Source organism: Pleurodeles waltl, chromosome 10, assembly GCF_031143425.1.
Source record: "Pleurodeles waltl isolate 20211129_DDA chromosome 10, aPleWal1.hap1.20221129, whole genome shotgun sequence".
In the NCBI taxonomy this organism is placed as follows: Eukaryota; Metazoa; Chordata; class Amphibia; order Caudata; family Salamandridae; genus Pleurodeles; species Pleurodeles waltl.
This window is the reverse complement of record NC_090449.1, coordinates 105,984,959-106,008,357: the sequence shown is the minus strand read 5'-3', so window position 1 is coordinate 106,008,357 and position 23,399 is coordinate 105,984,959.

Below are 23,399 nucleotides of genomic sequence, written 5' to 3'. Positions count from 1 at the left end.
TAGCAGGCAGACTCCTTCAAATGTTTCGAGCTGGGATATAACAGTACGAAACTCTCAACACATTGTCTCACTATATGTAGATGATGCCATGATATAACTGCACCAGCCAGACATCTCGGTCCTGATATTATTAAATGCAAAGACCGAATTCCTGGAGATGTCAGGACTTGGGATAAATCCGAACAAATCGTTCCTGTTTCCACTGGGACAACTAGAAGGTCAGCCACTAGCCCACTTCCCAATTTCTGGTTTGCCTTGGACAGTTGATAAGGTAAAATATCTAGGTATCTATATGATGCATGGCCAGACCCATTTCTATGACCACAACATGGGCCGTGTTCTGACTAACCTGCAACCCTGTATCCAGTTCTGGAACATGTTACACCTCTCACTGATGGGAAAAATAGCTGTTATAAAAATGGTGGTGTTGCCACAGTGTCTTTATGTCATGGACAATGCTTTCTATAAACTACCCCAGGCAGTGTTGAAGGAGCTCGACAAGTTATTATTGGCGCTCCTATGGTAGGGCAGACATTGTAGAGCTGGTTTGGCCACCTTAAGGTGAGAATGAAAGTCACAGACCTTGAACTGTATTACTTTGCGGCTCAGTTGCAGCATGCAATACATTGGCTAGATAGGGAACCTAACTGGAAATGATCCTATTTGCAGGCATACATGGTGACTGCCAGCTTGGGACCTCTTCATGGGGGCTGGGGGCCTCCCTGAGGACCTCCCCACACTTAATTTGACTGATGGGTGGGATTTGGGAGCAGGTGGTGAGGCAGGTTGGTAGAGGGCAATGTATGCTCCAGACCTCAACCTATCCTGATTTCCCCCTTTGAACAGATGGCTGGAGCGATGTCCATTGACAAATAGCAGGAGACATCATGTATCATGGTATCAGATCTCTATCCAGAAGGACGCTTTACTTCCCTCCAGGTTGCCAGGGTGGTTAATCTAGGCCCTGGACTGTTTCTCCAGTGTGCTAAGATAACAGCAATGACTCAGCAACTGTGGCCCACATTTCCGGAGGTCCCCAAGACCGAACATACACTGGTAACTCTCATATTTCTGAAGGTGGGGTCACAAGCTTATTACCCATTTATATTGATCACTGCACTCCAATAGGCAGCTCAAGCCGCTACAAATAGGAGAAACACTGCAATAATTCACCAAGGAGGCCTTACCCCGAAAGATTGGTCCAAAATACATGCGGGGGTTCGCAGAGTGGCGGTGAGAGCTGGGTTCAAACAGATACAATACAGCTTAGTCCAAATGATGTACTTATACCTGAAAGGGCTGCATTATATTTACTGATCGAGAGGACAGCAATGTCCTAAATGCGGATCAGGGGAGGCAGTTTATATGTTTATGGTGTGGCACTGTCCTTTCTTGGTCTCCTTTTGCATCCAGATTTTAGCCCAGCTAAAAAGAGTGATAAGCATGGTTAATAAATGCTTATTTTGGCTCATCCCAGAGAATACAAAAAAGAAGATCAGTAGATGCTATGCCATATTAGCCTCACATCGGCAAAGAGAGGTATAGCCATTCATTTGACTAGGAGGCAGATATGGTAGAGTGGGCAGGAGCAGAGGAGGTTCACGTCATGAAGACGAGGCGAGATGAGTGAGCGCAGGATGTTCTGATGGCATGGGCTGCAATGACACAGACCCTACTGGAATCACTGGATCCAGACCCACATTCTAGTACGCAAGTGCATGGGTTGGGTGGGGAGATCTGGGGTGGAATTGTGACTCCAGGCTTTCGGTCCAAATAATTGCAAGGGTCAGTAAATTAATGGGATCAGTATGACAGATTGTTTTGTTCAATCTGTGGAAGCTAAAGGGGAGGGAGTGGGAAGAGGGGGAAGGGGCAGGGGAGTTTCTGACCCGTTGTCGGGAGGTTTGATGATTATAACTACTGGATAAGAGGAGAGTTACAGATTCTTTTATGCCTTCAAGTACCAGCTGGTGTTATACCTGTTATACAAGATCCAGTCTGTATTATTTTTAAGACTGTCAATAAAGGAATTTAAAAAACACTAATGGGGAGGTGGAAAACATCCATCTTCCAGGGTGTGAGTTGACATCCAAAGGTCAGAATCCATTTAAAAAGACAATGTGTCAGTCACTACACCTGGGTTTAGGAGGCGTAGGAATTCTGATGCATTGCGAGACATGACAGACGCGTCAAACGAGGAAAATCTTGTAAATATCACTGTGTCATTTGTAAGTTACTTTTCCGACGGAAGGCCCACTCTGCATACATTAAAATAAGAGTTATGCAGCCGGATCCTGCAATGTTTTTTTTTTACGCAGGCCCCGAAAAACGGATGCATTTGGCCAAACGTGTCACGTTGTGAATATGGAGTTAATAGAGCGATGCTGCTGCATCAAAATAAATTATGCAACAGCGATGCAAGCTCCTTGCAAATAACCCCGTAAATGTTTTGAAGCCTCATATATATTTGTCGTTGAAAATATAGTTTATAATCATTATCCAGTGTAAATAGTAATTTTAGCAGGTCTCCTGAAGTTTCCTTAACAGCAACATGACTGTGACTTAAAATCCCATAATGACATGAAACTGTGTTATATGTGGCAACGTTTGTTCAGCCATTGGCACAGAAAATAAAATAAGCAGGCTTTATAGATTGTTCTGTTGTAAATTGAACAGAGACGCCACAAGTCACTAAGGGGGTTATTTACAAGGAGCTTGCACCGCCATTCCATAATTTCTTTGATGTGGCCGTGTGCTAGTTTCATATTTACAAAGTGACGCATTTGGCCAAATACGTCACTTTTCCTGGCCCTGCATTAAAAAAATGCGCGCAGGTTCCAACTGCGTCATGTACATTTTAATGCATGTAGATTGGGCTTTCTATTGGAAAAAGTCACTTACAACTGGCATAGTGGCATTTACAAGATTTTCCTCTTTTGAAGCTTCTTCCAGATGTGTTACTCATTGCCTGCGCCACCAAAATCCAAATGGAGTAAAAGGATTTAAATTAATTAGGGTCATGTATTTTAATGTCCTTGTATTGGACCTGGCCCCTTCTGCAGGGTCAACCACAAACATTTTGCCTTCCTCCTCTGACTTTGTGCTGCTAACCAGTGCTTAAGGGGTTGTGCTCTCTCCTTAAAACATAATAATATTGGCTTCCCTCCGATTACCATATTTCATTTACTTATCCCTAGTCCCTAGTGAAGTAGTATTACAGGTGTCCAGGGCCTGTAAATGTAATGCTACTAGTGGGCCTGCAGCACTGATTGTGCCAGCCTCTTACTGAGCCATTTAGCCATATCTCAGGCCTGCTTTTGCAGAGTCTGTGCATGCAGTTGGTACTGCCATGTCAACCTGCCAAAACAACCCTTTTGCCAGGCCCTGGACGGCACAGAGGGCAAGGTGCAATGTATTAAAAAAGCCAGACATATACTTCTAAGTTTCACATGCCCTGGCAGAGAAAAAAGTTACATTTGTTTTTTACTACTGCAAGGCCTATATCTCTCATAGGATAATATTGGAGTTGCCTTATTACATTTTATAAGCATAGGTTTCGAATAGGAAGAGATAATTCCTTCAACTTTGGTGTCTCTGGAATCACAATTTGAAATCCTAACTTATAATGAACTCGGGTTTTAAATTGCAATTCTGAAAATGTCACTTTTAGAAAGTTTGCATTTTCTTACCTTAGATATTTGGTGCCTGCTGCCGGTCTCAGATCACATGTCTGGGTGGGTCACAGCTGAGCTTTGTGTATTCCCACTAGACAACCACACACAATGGAAGCTTAAGTGTGACTTGATGGGCCATTCTTGGCAGGATAGGAGGGAGGAGCTGGACTCAGCCTCTCCTACACCTGAATAGGCTGTGTCCTGTCCTCACACAAATGGCTGCATACTTTCGTGAGTCTGGAGCCAGGGCAGTAAGCGAGGACATCTGTACACTTCAAAAGCATGTCTTTGATGTCTCCCCCACTTCAAAGCAACCAATGGGTATAAGTATTGGACATCAGACACCACCACTTCAGTACACTTCTGGACCTGTGGATGCTCTGCCAGAAAAAAGGACTGCTGTGCTACTACAAGGACTACCACTCTGCTGGATTGCACTCTGGTGGGCTCCTGCTTTGCTGTGCTAACCTGGTGCCCAGTGCCTTTGTGAGAAGGAGTGGACCTTAATCGCTTGAACCCTGAACCCAGAGTACCTCCAACGGATAGTTGGCTGGCCTATTGATCTGAAGTCTCAGGGACATAAAAGACTTCCAGCCACCCTGCTTCTACACCTGGACTCTGCCATCTGTGAGTCTACCCTTCCAAGTGGTGCCCCCCGCAGTCCTAAACCCTTGGCGGTGGGTCTAAGATGCTTACCAGCATAATCAATGCATCCTCTTTGCTGAGCAATGCATCCCCGAGCAGAACCAATGCATTGCCGCTGCTGCATGGATTGGACCAGTCGCAAAAGTCTTGCATCGCTGCCCCATCTCAGCATCTTGGGTTTGAACCAATGACATCCTTCGATGATGAAGCTGAAACTCCACATCGCAGCTTCACCGCTTATCGGAACTGACGCAACACCTCAACTGCAGAACGCATCCTCAACACTGGAATTTGCATTGCATGCCCCGTTGACTAAATTTTCGATGTCGATGAATCAGAAGCTCGCACAACTGTCTGGCATCGCCTCAGCTGTGTGACTCATTTGCAACATGGATCCATGCAACGACCCGCAACCATGATTTAAAGTAGTTTGTTCAGTGGGCCTAACTGGGTCCTTGTAGCTGGTCCGCACTCCATTGCAGTCAGCCTGAACTTGTTACTTTGTCCTGGTCCAGCACTACCAGATATCCCAAATAGTGTGTTGTGCTTCTTGGCGCGATTTTGAATTAAAAATTTGAAATCCATTAACTCCAGTTCTACTGATCGTATTTTTGTCATTTGGTATTTTTTTATTTATTAAACCTGACCTATTTTTCTAACTTACTGTAGAATCTTTTTGTGTGGTGTTTCCACTGTTTTACTGTTTAAAGTGATCCACAAATACTTTACACACTGCCTCTAAGTTAAGCCTGAATGCTCTGTGCCAAGCTATCAGAGAGTGAGCAAATGTTAATTTAGGGTTTGACTGTACCTTACCCTGACTAGGATTGTGATTGCTGCATGACCAGGGCTCATACCTCTGTCAACCAACAACCCAATTTTTAACACCTTGCTGTTGTTAAATCTAGCAACATGTGCTCCGAAGTCTGCTTTATGAGCACAAGTGGCCTTCATTTTAGGATTTTATGCCATATTCTGCATCATATTAGCTGCTAATTCATCCTCTGTCAACAGTCACAGTCATTCACTTCTCTATTCAGCTCGCAGTATGCTTGGCTTGAAGACCCATCAATTTAATGGGAAAAGTTATATTAATCTGAGGATCCAAATTTTTTTGCCTTAAAAGCCAGGAATGGTGGAAGATGATAGTGGAATACGAATGGAATTATAGGACCTTTTGCAAGGAATTAAAAGTCCCCTCCCGATGCGTGGGTAGTAAATAACTGTCATAATAGTCGTGCAATGAGCTCCTTAAACTTGTCCCTTGGAGCCACTGCATGTGCTGTATTATTGAAAACTACGAGCCTCATGTTCAAAGGCCCATATTTATTCTTTTTGATGCAAAACTGCACAAATGCAGTTTTGCGACAAAAAGTATAGTGCCGGCTTGCGTCATTTCAGGGCGCCAGCCTGGTGCCAAATTTATGGAATCCCACAAGCCGGCACAAAGGGTGGGCTAGCGTATGGGGAAAATTACGTTAGCCGAGTGGGGGTGACGGTATGGGGGAAGGGGGTTTTGCACCAAAAAATGACGTTAGGCTGGTTAGAGGCAAAGAAAATGCCTCTAACCAGCCTATTCGTTATTTGCTGATGCAAAACCATCCATACCACATGACTCCTGTCTTAGAAAAGACAGGAGTCATGCCCACCACCCCAGTGGCCAGCACAGGGGACCAGTGTCCCCTGAACATGGCCATTGCACCATGTGCCATGCAGGGGGCTCTAAGTTAGGCCCCAATGGCACTTTAATTTAAAAAATAAAATACTTACCTACTTACCCTACTTACCTGGGATGGGGTCCCCCATCCTGCAATGTCCCTCTGGTGTGGGTGGGGGTGTTCCTGGGGCTTGAGGAGGGCACCTGTGGACCCATTCCATGGAGTTCAACCATGGAAATGGGTCCACAGGTCCCGTAACGCCTTGTCTGACCAAGGCGGTAAATAATGGTGCAAAACAAGCTTTGCACCATTATCTAGCCCCTCCTCCCTCCCGTGCGTCATTTTGGTATGGGGGGGATAAATATGGGGCTATGGGGATAGCACAATTTTTTAGATGGGAACGCCTACCTTGCATCTCATTGACACAAGGTAGGTTCACGCATGTAAAAAATGGTGCAAACTCCAATATTTTGACATTAGATGGGTCTAACGTCAAAATATAAATATGGAGTTAGTTTTGCGCCAAATTTACGTAACAAAAATGACGCAAATTCGGGGCAAATGGAGTATATATATGCCCCAAAGTGTTGTAACAGTTACAAATCATCACACTTGTCAAATCTACGGGTTTGCAAACTCTAAAATGCTTTTTGAATTATACTAAAACCACTTAACAATTTGGAATAGGTTTTCTGAATTGTTAAATGGGATTCGTGAAAAATAAACAATTGGTGTTTGAAAGGGGGTTGTTTAAGGGTCCCTTCCAAATACCAATTCCTTATGGAATCTATTAATGTTTTGTGACCAAAATCCAGTCGCAAAATATTAATATTTAACCATTAACTCAAAGGAGATGACAACTCATTCACAAACGGAAAAGCTCTACAAGGGATCCCTTTTGCTTTGTGAATGTGGACAAAACACATGCATAAGCATGAATTGTAGGCACAAGCAGTAGCCTATGGTTCTACTGCCTACTTCTAAAAAGAGTTGTGTAACTGTAAATGCCAATTCGCAACCACTTTTACTGAATCTTTTCTTTGTACATGAGTCCATGCCCATGGAAGAGAACCGCTTTAAAATGGGGTCAATCATAGCAGTGGAGCATTTAAATGGTACTGTATTCATCAGAATCATATATCTGATAAATAAGAAACTTACATGCAAAAACAAGACATCATGTAATGTTGCATCTTATGTTAATTTGAAAGAAGCAATTACAAACATAATTGAGGGTGAAACTAAACAAAATATCTCATAGGGTATCACTCAACCTGAGCAAAGGCACATCCGGACCCTCACTTTCTAAATAGGAAAGCATATCTGTTAACGACCAATTAGTGAAGAAGTGAATGGCATTGAAATGCAGTAAATCAATGCATAAAATACTTGACTCATTCACTCAAAAACTGCATATAATTACCGGTGTTTATTTTCATTCTTAGGCATAATAAACCATATTTGCTTAATTGCTCTATTCTGCAACCAGTGTCGATTTTAATTGGTTTTATTCCACAGTACAATAAATATATTTTATCTCTGCGTACAACATCTATGTTTTTGCCATTTTATAAAAATGCAGCACACAGAGCCATCCCCTAGAAACCACGCGTCAGGAACTAAAATAGCAACCTACAGTGCCAGCATGACAATTCCAGGCCACAGGATTCATATTGGCAGAAGAAGCGCTGTAGTGGGTAGGGTTGCTAATTTTTCAGCAACACTCAGCACAGTAAGATGGTGTTGGGCTGGGTTAGCCAGCTCACCTGAACTCACAATATCCCTTCTTCCACTATCCAATTCCACAGTGCCCAAAGCCTAATAAGCACACTTCATCTGAAACAGGTCATGTGACATTGTGCTCGGAGTCACGGAAAGACTGTCACGCGAGACTTTGTGTGCACAAGTGTGTGTATGTGTGTGATGGGGAGGGGCTGGAGTGAGTAAGATGATGCTTGTTCGCACTAGGGAACTATAGTAACTGTCCTGGCATGTTTTTTTTTTTTTTTTTTAACAAGCCAAACAACGTGGAGACTCAAACGTACACACACATGATACTTATGGAGTAACCATGGTACATTATTGCCATCAAGGGGCTGTGGTGACATCATAAACCACGAGGTAAAAGGGCCATGGTCCAGAGCCCTCAGCTGTGGGTATAGGCCTTTATGACACATTATCCATTATGTATTCTGTACATTACATGTTTTTTTGGGGGCAGTTAACTTGAGAAAGATGTTTTCTTCAAAGTGAGGCTAACAATGTGCGCTGATTGTAATGACATTTTTCAGTTTTTCACCTTTAATGAGTAACCTGTTAATAAAACAATGTAAAATATGCAGACCAATGGATTAGTGAAAACGTATTCAGGTGTGTCAACTCCTCCCTCCCATTTAGCCCAGGAAGACCCACCAGCCGGGCGGTGGGCAATCAGGATGCAAATGTCACACCCCAGCATCATTTGTGTGTGACTGTCTAGAGAAAATGCACAAAGCCCAGCTGTCATCTAACCCAGTAGGGATGGTTCCTCCACAGTGGCAGAGGGGAGTCACCCCCTGGCTGAGCCAGCAGATCAAAAATACAACAATAGCTTGCTATCATTTTATTTTTCATAATTTTCCATCTGCTGGCTCAGCCAGCAGAGCATACAGGGATGGGCGTGGCTGGGCCATGGGGAGGCGGGAGGAGGGGAGAGTGCACTAAGTGCGCATGTGTGCTGGGCCAGCCGTCTCAGGCGGGCCAAACACACAAGCGCACTTATGTTTCTCCATCCCAGCCGGGTTGGAGAAACAGCACAGACCCCAGGCTTGTGTCTGAGCAGCAGTCACTGCCAGTCAGACCAACCCTGACCCTGCTATCATGCTACGTTTAGCATGTAAGCAGCGTTAGGATTGCTGGGGAGCCTGTGCTGGAGTCCCAGTGAATGCTGGGACAACAGATGAAGAGTAGCAAGGCAGCATGATGCAACGGCGACGACGAGGAGAACCGGTAAGTGTGTATTATTTATTTATTTTTTTCTGTTTCCCCTGTTGTCGCTCATGCCCCTCTCCCATTACATATGTGGTGGCCCTGCTGTAACCCAGACGTGTATTCAGAGAGAGGCAGAGGCACAGAATGGTTGAAGTAAGAAAATTACAGCTTTCTGAACATTTTCAGACTTACAATTAAAAATTTGACTTCACCATCTAAGTTGTGATATTAAATAGTGAGTACAGAGGCACCAAACTCCAAATTTCTATCTTCTCCCAATTGGAAGCTACACTTAAAGGTTGCTTCAAGGTAACCCCAATGTTACCCTAGGCCTTGCAGTAGTGAAAAACTAGCAGTTTTTCACTACCAGGACATGGTAAACTTAAAGATTCACTTTTTGAATACACCGCACCATGCCCTTGGGGCTACCTAGGATTTACCTTGGTGGTGACCTATATGATAAAGGTGCTAAGCAGGGTCGTGAGTTCTTGGCCGATCCTTTGGCTTCCAAAATTGAAGATCTGGTGCGGGCATGGGTCTGTGGGAGCCGAATGGATGTCATGGTGGAGGTGATGTCCTAGGTGCAAACCTGTCACATGTGAAGACACGCTAAGCCACAGTGTGTGCCTATCAATAGTGGGACAAACCTGAGCAATGTAAGGCTAGGACAATGCTGTGTAGCATCAGTGTGTTTCCATGGCTGTTATCTGTGTGCCTACACTTATCACCCATGCTTCATGAGGCATGTCATGATTCCCATATCAGGTACACTGTGAAATATATCCAATCAATTGCCCTCTCTAGCTCATGTGTCACACTGAAATATTTCTTAAGTCACTTAAAACACTATGGGAAATGAACTATTGAGGGTCCCTGGTATGATCAGTAGCCCATCCAGGGAGATATACTTGAGTACAAGGAAAAAGAAAATGAGCTACAATCAATATTCAACACTATCAAGATAATATGCAAAGCAGTGTAAAAATGTGGAGTGGTAACTTTGGGCATTTGGTTTTGTCTTTGTACAAGGAGTATTCGTTAATCAACATTGGAACTAGAAAGTTGAGGTTTTTTCATCTTTTTTGGAAACTAATTTACATCTGCGCCTGGGCTGCAGCTACTTACTCCTAGTGAAGTGAATGTTGGGACCCTTTGCTCACGTGGTGTTTGTATGCATGGCTTTTTTGAGCACATATTTATGAATTTTTTTGTTTATTTAATTTATAATTTCTATTATTATTTTTGGTGATGGTGTCGACATGGGTGCAGGCACTGGTGGTTCACCGTATCTCAAGAGTTTAGATTTAACTAATAATCTAATTATCTTTGTTGTATTCTTTTGTATCAGGTCATATACCATTGGGAAGGATAACACAATTGATCAAATCTGCGGCATTTTATACTGTTAAGCACTGAAAAGGAACTGCCCTGATGAAGGCGGGCTCATAAATTAGAGGATTACCGCCAAAATGTGCATAGGCTTGGTTCCTACTTCTGTATGTGTGGATGATTTATGAATTTATTGCGAAGAGGTTAGAATTTTTCTTTTCTTTCAAGTTATTATCAGACAAGATTGAGAGATAATTGTGATTGAAACATAGGATGATATCATTGTGAGTTGTATTATGGCTGTAGCCGAAAGAGGATTTGTGTATATTTAATTGTATTTAAATGTATTTATGAAATCTAGAGTTGTATGTACGTCATTTGTTGTGGTACTACTATCTCACTGTCTTGTCTTGTGTGGCACTTTGTTTTTGTAAGTAAGTGTTGTTATATGTTTATGTATTTGTAGATTATTTAGATTTGTATTTGTTTACTTCCCTGTGCAATATTTATATATTTATATAATCGAGATATTTCTGCTTGTTTTTTTGTACATACACATTTAATAAATATCATTTTTGAATTTATTTGATTGTTTCTTGGTTTTGCATATTATCTTGATAGTGTTGAATATTGATTGTAGCTCATTTTCTTTTTCTTGTGCTTAAAACACTATAGCCACCTAGATGTGGTGCAATTCATGGCACACAGACATAGACAATCAGACTTCAAGGTTTCATGCAGTACAGGAAGGTGACCCCTCATGCACAAAGTAAATATCACATGAAATACAGCCACAACATCCCCATGTTGCAATTGTGCCTGTCTTGCTGCTACGCAGTCCATTGTGTGCCAGTGTTGCTTCAAAACTCAGGAGTGTGCTGTATGACCTCAACTATGTCCTACACTGTCCTTTTTCAGTGAAGCAGTGCTGATAATTTATTTGCTGCACTGTACAGTGTCACATTCCTACATATCTGGGCCATTGCCTCCTGGCCACATAGCTGCCACAACACACTGAAACATGTAGACAGTGATGTTCCACATTGAAATGCACTCACTGATCTCTCAATTTCAGTAGTTCTTGAACACCAGTGACCACTACTGTCACATTTCAATCTTTGTGAATGATACGGACACTTTATCTGCACTGGGTAACGGATGAAAAATAAGACATGTTGTAGGACAGAAAATACAATATGAGTTCTACTCCAACACAATAGAGAAGTGTGAGATAAGTGTCTCCCCATTGGAGTACCTACTCTCTCTATCAGTCAAGACTCATCATTTTCAGGCTAGTGTGAACACTTTTTGGGTACATTATTCAGTGTGTTATACATGCAAGTATACATGTATGTGTATTAGAGTGTCGGGAATAATAATTTAGTAAGGTCATGTGTGCTATCCAATGTCAGTGCATGCCCTGGAAATGGGTAAATGTCTATACAGGTTCACAAAGTGACATCAAAGGTCCAAAACCAACGTATCTCTCAGCCATACTAACAGTACACGTACAGACTTGCACTCCGGAAAATTGCAAACAATGTGTTGGTACAACTGTTCTGGTCATAAATTGACCAAAGGTAAACCATGTGAAATCAACAATGTTCAAGTCACAAACACTAAAAAACATAGCCTAATAAGGCATTTAACAATCATCAACATAGATTGTAATCCAAGGCACCACAGTGTACTCAGGATTCCAATCCCAGCATTCCTATTACAGAGAAATGATAGAGCCATTGCAAATAGGCACATAGTTCACATCAATTGACAGTACAACCCATACATGTGAAGACCAATGTATTGTGTGCAGGTCTGTGGTATATGGATATCAGTTACAACATCAGTTTGCCCTGCATAGAGATACCCCATATTGCATACCAATGTGTCAATCCCAGTACACCATGACATATTCACTGACGAAAAGCAGCAGCTGAAAGCTGGCAATAAATCATACAACCATTCAGGAAACCTGTGTGTAATGCACCAAATGTACTCACCAGATTTCACTTTCTAAACAAAGTGAACAATTCAAATACTCTATCATTGGCAGGTAGTGAAGCAACAACATCCTTGGTTCCACAGGGACACAGGTGTGAGTGTGAAACAGGTTAGTACTGGTCCAGCCTACCTATGGATGTAAAAAAAACAAAAACAAAAAAAACTTGTGAGCAGCATACTGTTACTTACATTGGCAATGGACCTAAAAAACTCCTATCTCACTAAGTTACTGCCCAAATGTGATTGGCATATTGTGGCACTGTCAAAAGTAGTAGGCCATGCACATGTTTTGATATGACACAAAGAACAGGAATAGACATGTGGAATTAAATGTGCTAATCTAAATGTAACCAATAGTGTCCAATACTGGTAGAAATGTGAATGAGCCATTCAGTACACGTAACAGGCATGCACTTGAATGTGGGTTGATCAATCACCACAATCATTGAGCGACTTTTCTTTCTTTGTCTTTTTAGCTGGCCAAGGATATGGTCTGCAGCTAAGGGTCATGACCCCATTTGCACATCCCTAGACAGAGGCAGAGCTCAACTACAACAATGCACTGGGCAAGACCAATAATATTGTGGAGCGGACTTTGGGGGTTTTGAAGTCTTGCTTCTGCTGTTTGGTCTTACTATAATCCCCTTCTTTGGTCTGCAAAATGATCCTAGTGTGCTTTATATTGCACAACATCTCTGTGCGGACAAATGTCCCACGAGACGTGGGCCACGAGGACCAGAAAGCAGATGAGGATGAAGAGGAAGACAGAGGGGAAAATGTAGTCACAATTGTGGGTTCCCTGTGAAGAAACATCGTTGCAGAACTCTTTCAGTGAAGTGTGAAGTAGCTTGATGTCCATAAATCTATTTTTTTTTGCAAGTGTTAAAAACAGTAAATAAATAAATCAACACTTTCTTTGTGTTCGCATTTTCATTTAACCATTACTGTAAACATCAAAACACTCATATCTCACGAAATAGAATTTTAGCCCATTACAAAGGTATGTAGCTAGTTGTTACACTCACCCCAGGACAACATCATTTGGTCAGAAATGCGTGTGCATATTAACAACATGTGCCAAACGCATGTGCCTCAGGAAGATATACATCAACAAAAGGTAGCAATGTGAAACATTGTGCACATGTTGTGAGTATGTGTGCCGCTGTCAGGAAATCCTCGGTTTCTCCAGCTCCCCCTCTCCAGGTTTTGGGGGTTCTTCGAAGTTGGTGACACACAATCTGCAGACTTCGTTATGGAGAGTTCCTTGGAAGCGGCGGGCTTTCAAAATGGCAGCTGCTGAGAGCCAAAGTTGGTGCTATAGTGTTCCAGCAGGAGGAGCTCTTGTGGACAGAGTGATATGAAGTGCACATGCAGACTAAAGTGGTGCACTTCACTGAGGTGATTTTGAGAGCCAGAAGCCTTTCTGGAGAAGTTGCGCATTTGTTTTCCTGAGTCAATTATTGCAGTCACGCAAGTATTCTGAGAGAGAGAGAGAGAGAGAGAGAGAGAGAGAATTAATTCTAAAGAGTTCTGGTTTCAAGCCATAGAAACCTTAACTTCCTAGAACATTTGTTTTCGTCATGAGAAAATAGTAAATTACAGGAAGAACAGTATTTTTAAGAACATTCGTTTTCTCTCATATTAAAAATAGTGAAGAGCAGTTATTCCTAGAGCATTTGTTTAGTCTTGAGAAAACAGTACAGAGCAGGAGGAACAGTTATTTCAAGAACACTGGTTTTCTGTCATATGCAAAAGGTGAAGACCAGTAATTCCTAGAACATTCGTTTTAGTCATGAGAAAACTGTAAAGAACAGGAAGAGCAATTATTTCAATAACAATCGTTTTGGTCATGAGAAAACTGTAAAGAATAGGAAGAGCAGTATTTTCAAGAACATTCGTTTTAGTCATGAGAAAACTGTGAAGAGCAGTTATTTCACGAACATTTGTTTTCTGTCATGTGAAAATTGTGAAGAACAGGTTTTCTCCTATAATACTCTTTTTCAATCAAATCCAGTGTGCTGAAGAAGAGGAAAAGAATATGAAAACAGAAGTTGTATAATCTCATACCCAAAAACTCTACAAGTAAAATTTCATTGCAATTTTTACCATTAATTCCAAACACAGAAGAGAAGCTAACATCTCTCTACACTGGGGTATTTTCACACTAAAAGTTACCTTTTCTAAAGGAAACATTAATCCTAGTTAAAAGGAATAGAGAATGTAGGACTTAGTGAGAGAGAGTATTAATGTTTCGATTTATCTTACAGCTCAAGTAACATTACCACTGAGTCCTCAAAAACAACAGGTGAAGTGATAGATGAGTGCAGAGTAGAAGACGAGGCAGCCTCTTCTTTCATCCCCAACCCCTTTCCCCTCTAAGAGTTTTTTAGTCTCCAGATAAGAATATAGTTGGGGACTGAGAACTTCAGAGAGGCATTGGGTTCAAGGTGTCATTCTGCTTCTGTGAAGATTTGCAATAGATATCGCTCGTGACTGAGTAAAGTGCCCAAGATAAATTATTCACCCGAGTAGAATGGTTGAAGGATTAGATTGAAAACATCTAGGAGGAATTCTAGAAATGATCCAAAAAGAATTATTAACAGTTAGAGAGCAGAACAAAAGCTTAAAGCAAGATTTAGCGGAGTCCAGAATAGAAACCACAGAATTAAATACTAAGTTGGGTGGGTATGTTTCGGAATTTAGTGCTGCAAGGCCTTCACTAGATGGTCAGAGTTCCACACCCACACCAAATCCTAGATGTGCAACTCAGGTAGTACACTCCTCGTCCCCAGTGATTCCATTGGCCCTCCCAGAACGTTTTAATAGAGACCCTCAAAAGGCTTGAATTTTCCTAACCCAATGTTCACTGCATTTCATGTGCCATCCTGCGATTATCCCTGATGCACAATCCCGAGTGGCCTTCGTGTTATCTTATCTCTTTGGAGATGTCGCTGCCGGGTCCATGCCACTAGTGTCTAATGATGCACGCATTCTTTATAATTTTGAAGAATTCAAGAACGGGTCCCTTAGGATTTTTGATAGAAGAAAAGTCTCCTAAGCCACTGATAATGAATTGCTGAAATTGCGGCAGGGTAATATGGAGCTGGTGACTTACCTAGCCCAGTTCAATAAGCTGATAGTCGAGACTGATTGTCCAGAAGACAAGAGGGCAGCCTTGTTTTATACAGGGTTAAAAAACAAGCTCAAGGACATCTTACCCCAGATTCCGAATCAACACACAGAGATTTCAGCATTAATAGATTTAGTTCTGGAAATAGACTATAGGCAAAGGGAGAGGCGAGAAGAAGAGAGACTTTCGTCCAAGTGTTCCTAGATGTGATCGAATGAAGACAGAAAGCTGAGGAACTTCAGCCAGTGGTTCTGGGGTGGAACCGTTAAATATAGGTACAGTCAGGGGACCTCTTTTTAAGGAAGAGAAAGAAAAGAGGAGAGTAAATTACCTTTGTATATATTGTGGAGTAAGAGGTCATTTTGTGAGGATCTGTCCAAAGAAACCAAAGCAATCGCCGAAGGAAAAACTTGCAGCACCACCAGTAGGAGGAATTGGATTGGTGAGTGCTATCAAAGACACAACTCCAAAGATTCATCAGCTGGCCAATACTTTGCAGTTGTCTGCTCCCCTTCTTATCTTATCTATGACTTTAACATTTGGGGAGAGAATCCTACCCAATGTATCAATATTGATAGAGTCATGCACCACAGGGAACTTTACGATATAAAATTTGCTGCCAAGATTGGTTTAAGAGCGTTACGAAAGGCAAGAAGTGAAGCTGTAAGAGCAGTAGATGGAACAAACCTCATCTCTGGTCCGATAGTGAGTCCTACTGAATGGGCGGAGCTCATTTCTAAAGAAAGGCATAGAGAAATCTTGTGATTCAATTTGATAGACGCTCCTAAGTTCCAAATTATTTTGGCACTCCCATAGCTCACCAGTCACAATCCCACCATAAATTGGGAAGAGAGATCTTTAGAAAATTAATTCAGACTACTGCACAAGAAATTGTTTCAGTGAAGTTTCACCATCCAGAGGACACTGTCCAGCCCTTGGTTTATGTGAAGCTGGTTCAGCTATTTGTACGATACACACGGGAGAAATTCCTGAGGAGTATCAAGATTTTGAAAATTTATTCAATGAAGTAGAGGCACAAAAAGTACCTCCTCATCAGCTATTTGTACGATACACACTGGAGAAATTCCTGAGGAGTATCAAGATTTTGAAGATTTATTCAATGAAGTAGAGGCACAAAAATTACCTCCTCATCAGCCATACAACTGCAAAATAGAATTGGAGCCAGGGGCTTATCTCTCTTGTAGCAGAATATATGCCTTAACACAGAAGAAAAATGAACATCTGAAGGAGTATATTCAAAAGTATTTAAAGAGTGGGTTTATTAGTCTGTCACAATCTCCTGTGTCTTCTCCCCTATTCCTTGTACCAAAAAAGGAAGAAGGAGATTTGAGAAATTGTATATATACAGCCTTGAATCGGATAACCATTAAAAACAGATATCCATTACCACTAATTTCAGTCCTTCTTGACCAAGTAAAAGGGGGTAAGGTGTACACAAAACTGGACTTGAGAGGTGCTTATCACCTTATTCGTATCTGGGAAGGAGACGAATGGAAAACAGCTTTTAGAACTAAGTATGGGCTCTTTGAGTATCAAGTCATGCCATATGGTTTGTGCAACACTCCTGCTGCCTTTCAGCACTTTATCACTGATGTATTGAGTGAGTTCATAGATAAATGCCCATAGTTTACATAGATTATATTATCACTTACTCTGCCTCAGGGCAGGAGCACCACGAGCATGTGAGGGGCGTGTTACAAGAGAAAAGTAAGAGAAAACTATCTGTATGTGAAGGTAGAGAAATGCACCTGCAATGTTCGAAAGGTAGAATTCCTTGGGTTTGTTCTTTCTCCAGAGGGTATAACTTTGGATGAACAAAAGATCAAGGCAGTAGTCGACTGGCCGTCCCCAACTTCATTGAAAGAAATTCAAAGTTTCATTGGGTTTGCCAACTTCTACAGAAGGTTCATTAAAGAATTTTCCCAAAAGGTTATTCCATTCATGTGACTGTTGAGAAAAGGAGTTCCATTTGTCTGGTCAACAGAAACTGAGTAATCTTTTCAGTCTTTGAAGGAGTTTTACTTCTGCCCCTATCCTGCTGCTTGCTGACCCTTCAGAACTGTTTTATCTGGAGACAGATGCTTTCGATTTGGCACTTGGGGGAATTTTATCACAGAGCACAAAGAGACCAGTCAGCTGCATCCAGTGGCTCATAGATCTCGCAAGCTGTTGCCAGCCGAAGTAAATTATACAATCACTGAAAAGGAATTGTTGGCAATAAAGGATGCATTCAAAGAATGGAGACACTACCTGCCTGGAGCTAAATACGCAGTAACCGTGTTTACTGACCACAAAAATTTACAATTTCTAAAGTCTGCGAGAACTCTTACTCCTAGACAACTTCGATGTCACTCTATTTTGCAGATTACAACTTTGTAATTACTCACCATCCTGGAAACAAAAATGGGAAAGCAGATGCCTTGTTAAGAATAAACAGAGAAGGACAGAAGGTGCTTATCAAAGATTTAAAAAATCACTCCAGAATCAAAGATAGTGGGAACAGCGTTTAGAGAGCCCTTGGATTAAGAAATTAAAAAGGCACTTACCTTAGAAGAGATGCAGAAGTGGGTGGATGAAAATCCTTCACAAGAAGTTTTAAACCAACTGCCTTACCATGATGGAGCGTTGTAAATGCCCTCTCCAGAGTTAAGAAATAAGGTGCTGTATGATTGTCATTACAATCCTCTGGCTGGTCACAAAGGAATTAAGAAAACTGAAGAACTGACTAAGAGACAATTTTGGTGGCTAGGCATGAGAGAAGATATCAACTAATACGTGGCCATCTGTGGAATTTGTGCACAGAGAAAATCAACTAGAAAAGCTCTGCAGGGGCTTTTACAACCATTACCATTTCCCCCTCATCCTTGGCATACCGTTACCATGGATCTAATTGTTGGCGTACCCTCTAGTCAAGGATACAACACTACTTTGGTCATGGTAGATGCCTTTTCAAAGATGGCCCATTTTGTGGCATTAAGCTTGTACCAAGTGCTAAGGTGTTGGCTCAATTATTCAGTGTCCACATTGTCCGAGCCCATGGGGTACCTAAAAAACATAATCTCTGACAGGGGCTCCCAATTCCTGTCCCTTTTTTGGAAACCTTTCACCCTAGGATTAAATATAGAGACTAGATACCCCACTAGTTATCACCCAGAGATAGCTGGGCAATCTGAGCAGGTTAATCAGGAGCTAGAACAGTACTTGTGGCTATTCCTTTTAGATCAAGAAGGGGGCTGGCCAGATCTCCTTTGGGAAGCCGAGTTTGCGCATAACAATGCCAAGAATGCTTCCACAGGCTACACCCCGTTTTTCTTAAATCACGGAAGGCTCTTGAATAGCATAGTCAGACCTAAAGAGATTTCTATTCCTGCAGTCAAGGATTTGGTACAACATTTACAGACTATTCAGGAGGCTTAGGTTGCCTTCCCAACTCAAAATCAATCCAATATTTCATATATCTTTGCAGAAGAAGACTTGGCCAGTTTACCAAGAAAAATCACCACCCAAACCGTAACAAACTGAAAGAGGTCAAGAATTTGTGGTGAAAAGAATTCTAGATTCCAAGAAAGTTCATGGAAAACCATACTATTTAATAGACTGGAAGGGTTACAGCCCTGAGGAAAGATCTTGGGATAAGGCAAACTGAAGTCCATGCTCCAACATTAGTTAAAGCCTTTCATCGTCAATACACATACAAGCCCCAATTGGGAGAGCCGTCCTTGCAGAGGGGTACTGTCAGGAAATCCTTTGGTTCTCTGGCTTCGCCTCTCCAGGTTTTGGGGGTTCTTCGAAGATGGAGACAAACACACAATCTGCAGACTTCGTTATGGAGAGATTCCTAGAAGCAGAGGGCTCTCAAAATGGCGGCCTCTGAGAGTCAAGGTTGCCGCTCTAGTGTTGCAGCTGGAAGAGCTCTTGTGGACAGCTGAGTAATGTGAAGTGCGCGCAGCCTCTCAAGCAGCGCACTTCACTGAGGATATTTTCAGAGACAGAAGCCTTTCTGGAGAAGTCGTGCATTTGTTTTCCTGAGTCTATTGCTGCAGTCACGCAAGTGTTCTGAGAAAGAGAGAATTAATTCTTGAGAGTTCTGGTTACAAGCCATAGAAACCTTTACTTCCTAGAACATTTGTTTTAGTCATGAGAAAATAGTAAAGAGCAGGAAGAACAATATTTTCAACAACATTTGTTTTCTAATATATTAAAAATAGTGAAGAGCAGTTATTCCTAGAGCATTTGTTTAGTCCTGAGAAAACAATACAGAGCCGGAAGAACAGTTATTCCAAGAACATTTGTTTTCTGTCAAATGCAAAAGGTGAAGACCAGTAATTCCAAGAACATTCGTTTTAGTCATGAGAAAACTGAAAAGAACAGGAAGAGCAGTTATTTCAAGAATAATCGTTTTAGTCATTAGAAAACTGTAAAGAACAGGAAGAGCAGTATTTTCAAGAACATTCGTTTTAGTCATGAGAAAACTATGAAAAGCAGGAAGAGCGGTTATTTGAAGAACATTCGATTTCTGTCATGTGAAAACTGTGAAGAACAGGTTTTCTCCTGCAATACTTGTTTCCAATCAAATCCAGTGTGCTGAAGAAGAGGAAAAGATTTTGAAAACAGAAGTTGTATAATCTCATACCCAAAAACTCCACAAGTAAAATTTAATTGCAATTTTTACCATTAATTGCAAACACAGAAGAGAAGCTAACGCCTCTACACTGGGGTAGGTCACACTAAAAGTTGCTTTTTATAAAGAAAATATAAATCTTAGTTAAAAGGAATAAAGAAGGGAGGACTTAGTGAGAGAGAGTATTAATGTTTTGCTTTATCTTACAGCTCGAGTAACATAACCACTCAAAAACAACAGGTGAAGTGATAGATGAGCGCAGAGTAGAAGACGAGACAGCCTCTTCTTTCATCCACCAACCCCTTTCCCTCTAAGCGTTCTTTTAGTATCCAGATAAAAATATAGTTGGGGACTGAGAACTTTAGAGAGGCATTGGGTTCAAGGCGTCATTCTGCTCCTGTGAAGATTTGCAATAGATATTGCTCGTGACAGCTACTACAGTGCACTGAACGTCAGACATCTAACTACAATCCAAAGGGAATGTAAATATAAACAGTGTGCAATATCTATGATTATGACCCTGGCTGTCACCAGACTGCCAGGTTCATGGTGGCGGTCGGCCTGTTGCGGTTGTGGCGGTCCGACTGCCACATTATGACAGTGGCAGAGCCGCCACGGTCCAATCGCGACATCGCCAGGCTGCCACCAGCCTGCAGCCTGGTGGTCCCGGCAGTTGCATACCGCCTGGGCAGCGCTGCAAGCTGCGCTGCCCTGGGGATTACGAGCCATGGAAAGGCTGGCAGAATGGGAGACTCGGGGGACCCCTGCACTGCCCATGCATTTGGCAGGGGCAGTGCAGGAGCCCCCATGCACAGCCCCGTTGCGCATTCCACTGCCTGAATTACTGGAAGTGCGTGCTTCTGTACCTTTTGAACCGTCACATTGCCGCCAGCTCTATTAGGAGCCAGCTGCAATGTTAAAGCCCTGTTTCCCACCGGGCCGGAAGGCGAAAGCACTGTTTCTGCCTGCCGGGCCAGCGGGGAACTCAAATTAGGGCCAGCTGTGTGGCGTGATGGCAGGATGAGTTTGGCGAGCGGCCTCCGATGCCCGCCAAACTTCTAATGGATACCCTAGTGCTTATGTTGTACATCTTCACATTTTGTAGTGTCTCGCAATATTGAAGGTCAGTACACTGACCTTGTAGTCCTGTGATTGTGAACAGAGGCCCATATGATGTACATGAGCACACAGTGCAACCCATAATGTCTCCATATACTACATCAAATTTACCAAGGATATAGCAAAATCAGGGTGGTATCTCACATAACACTTATAAATGTTAAGTCCTTACCTGTGCCAGTGCTGGATTGTCTACCTTGGCCCAATGCAGGCACACTTGCCCCACTAGGCAAGGTTGCAACTGTTACATGCAGGAATGGATGTGGCCTTGTTGGCGGTCTTACTCTGAAACAAATAATGCTGTGACTCTTACAGCTTCATCCTTGTGTGCTAATTAAAAAAGGGCACAAATATAATAAAAAAGCAAAATAGATGCCAAGGTATAACTACAGGCGACATTACTCCTGCCAAGGTAGCATACACCGACACATTCCAGGTTGAAGTGGAGTAATCTGTTAGTAAATGCACATATGACTATATGGTGCAAATGTCTACCCACATTTTAAGTTCACATAAACCCTCTCTGTTGCCAAACAATGTGAAGCATGGAAATGGTAAGCATATTCCTACTTGAAAGTCATCATACTTGTTTGGGCTACTCATGCTGGTCTCATGATGATCAAAATATATGCTAATATTTTTGGCAAATACTTTTCTGTAGGTGTAATGTTCATGTGCCACACATATTGTGCCAGACACTAAGGTCCGTCAGCCGATGTGTGTGTAACACAGCATTATTTGGTGCTCGTTGGGTATTTTAGTCTGGTAAATAATGTCTTGCATATATTAGCAGGTGTCATATTGGCCTAGTCACATACCTTTCATATCTAGACAGTCAATCTTTGAGCTGGATGCCACATACACAGTAGATTGGCTGGGGCAGCCAGTGTATGTCATCACCTGAGTGTGCATTGTGTCTGTAACACATCCTATGTCATGAATGCAGACACAGTACGATTTTCAAGTTTGGTCATAATCATGTTTCAAAATGTGTATTACATTTGCATAGGACTTCAAAACCTGTGAAATCAAAAAGCCTACTACGCAGCTACCTCCTTTCATTCAAACTTAATACAAACTGTAATACATATAAATAATGTCAAGGTCTCCACAAATCACAATCTCTGTATATTTCACAGAAATATATTGCCTGTGTTAACATACACTTGAAACGCATCCCAAATCTTCAAGCAGGTCAGCAAAAACATTTGAGCAAGACAAGTGATCCCTGGGAGTGTTTACCTGAATTGCACAATTCACTACACTCTACCACACACAATAGGCCAGTTGCGACAATCAAAACACAAGCATTAACCCTTTACGTGACACTTTGCCCCTGGAGTGTCGGTCAGAAGCCACACATCAATGCCAATGCATCAAAAACAATGCATTGTGCATAAATCACACATTGGCTATTTCTCTACTGAAGCGCCAGAAAAAATGACGCATTTGTAGAAAAAGTGTCGCATTCACCATTCACCTAGGAAATGATGCATTGGATCTGCCATGCTGCAAATCAGGATGTGTGAAGTTACTTTCACTTTCACTTACAGTCCTTTGGTCTGTGCTGGCTGTCGGAGGTGTTCGGTGTGTGCTCTGCTGATTGCTTGGGTTTTTTGGTCTTGGTGTCTGTGCAGTCCCTGCTGTATTCAAATATTGTTATTTGTGTATTGTATTTGTATTTTGTATTATTTTATCAACTGTATTGGCGAGTATTCGTCAGTTTAGGGGTTTGAAGCTCAAAGGGTTGGGGAAGGGTTAGTTTTAGTTTAGTTGCAGTTAAGGGTGGGTAGTTTATCTAGGGATGGGTTGGGGAAGGCCATGGTGAAGAATCTGTCTGAGGAGGAATTTGGGGGCCTGCTGTGGCTGTTGTCACACTATCCACCCAGCATGATCTTGGCAGGGGGTAGGTGTGCCAAGGTTACTCCACTTGAGAGAGAAAAGAGCACTGAGAGAGGGTTAATTTCCACATGAGCTATGTGTTTGGAGTCCAATGCACTCTCCACCAACTCAAGCACAGATGGATGGATGTGGTGAGCTGGGAGGCAGATCTGGTAGATCATCTTGGGAATCGAATCTGGTAGGCCTGTTGGTAAGTATCTATCTTCAAGAAGCTTGTAGCTGTGTGTCTTTTTCAAAAATATGTTATTGCATTTTTGATTGGAAGGATCAGATATGTTTTTGGGGGTAGTATGCTATGATACAGACTAACCCAGTTAAAAACAAAAACC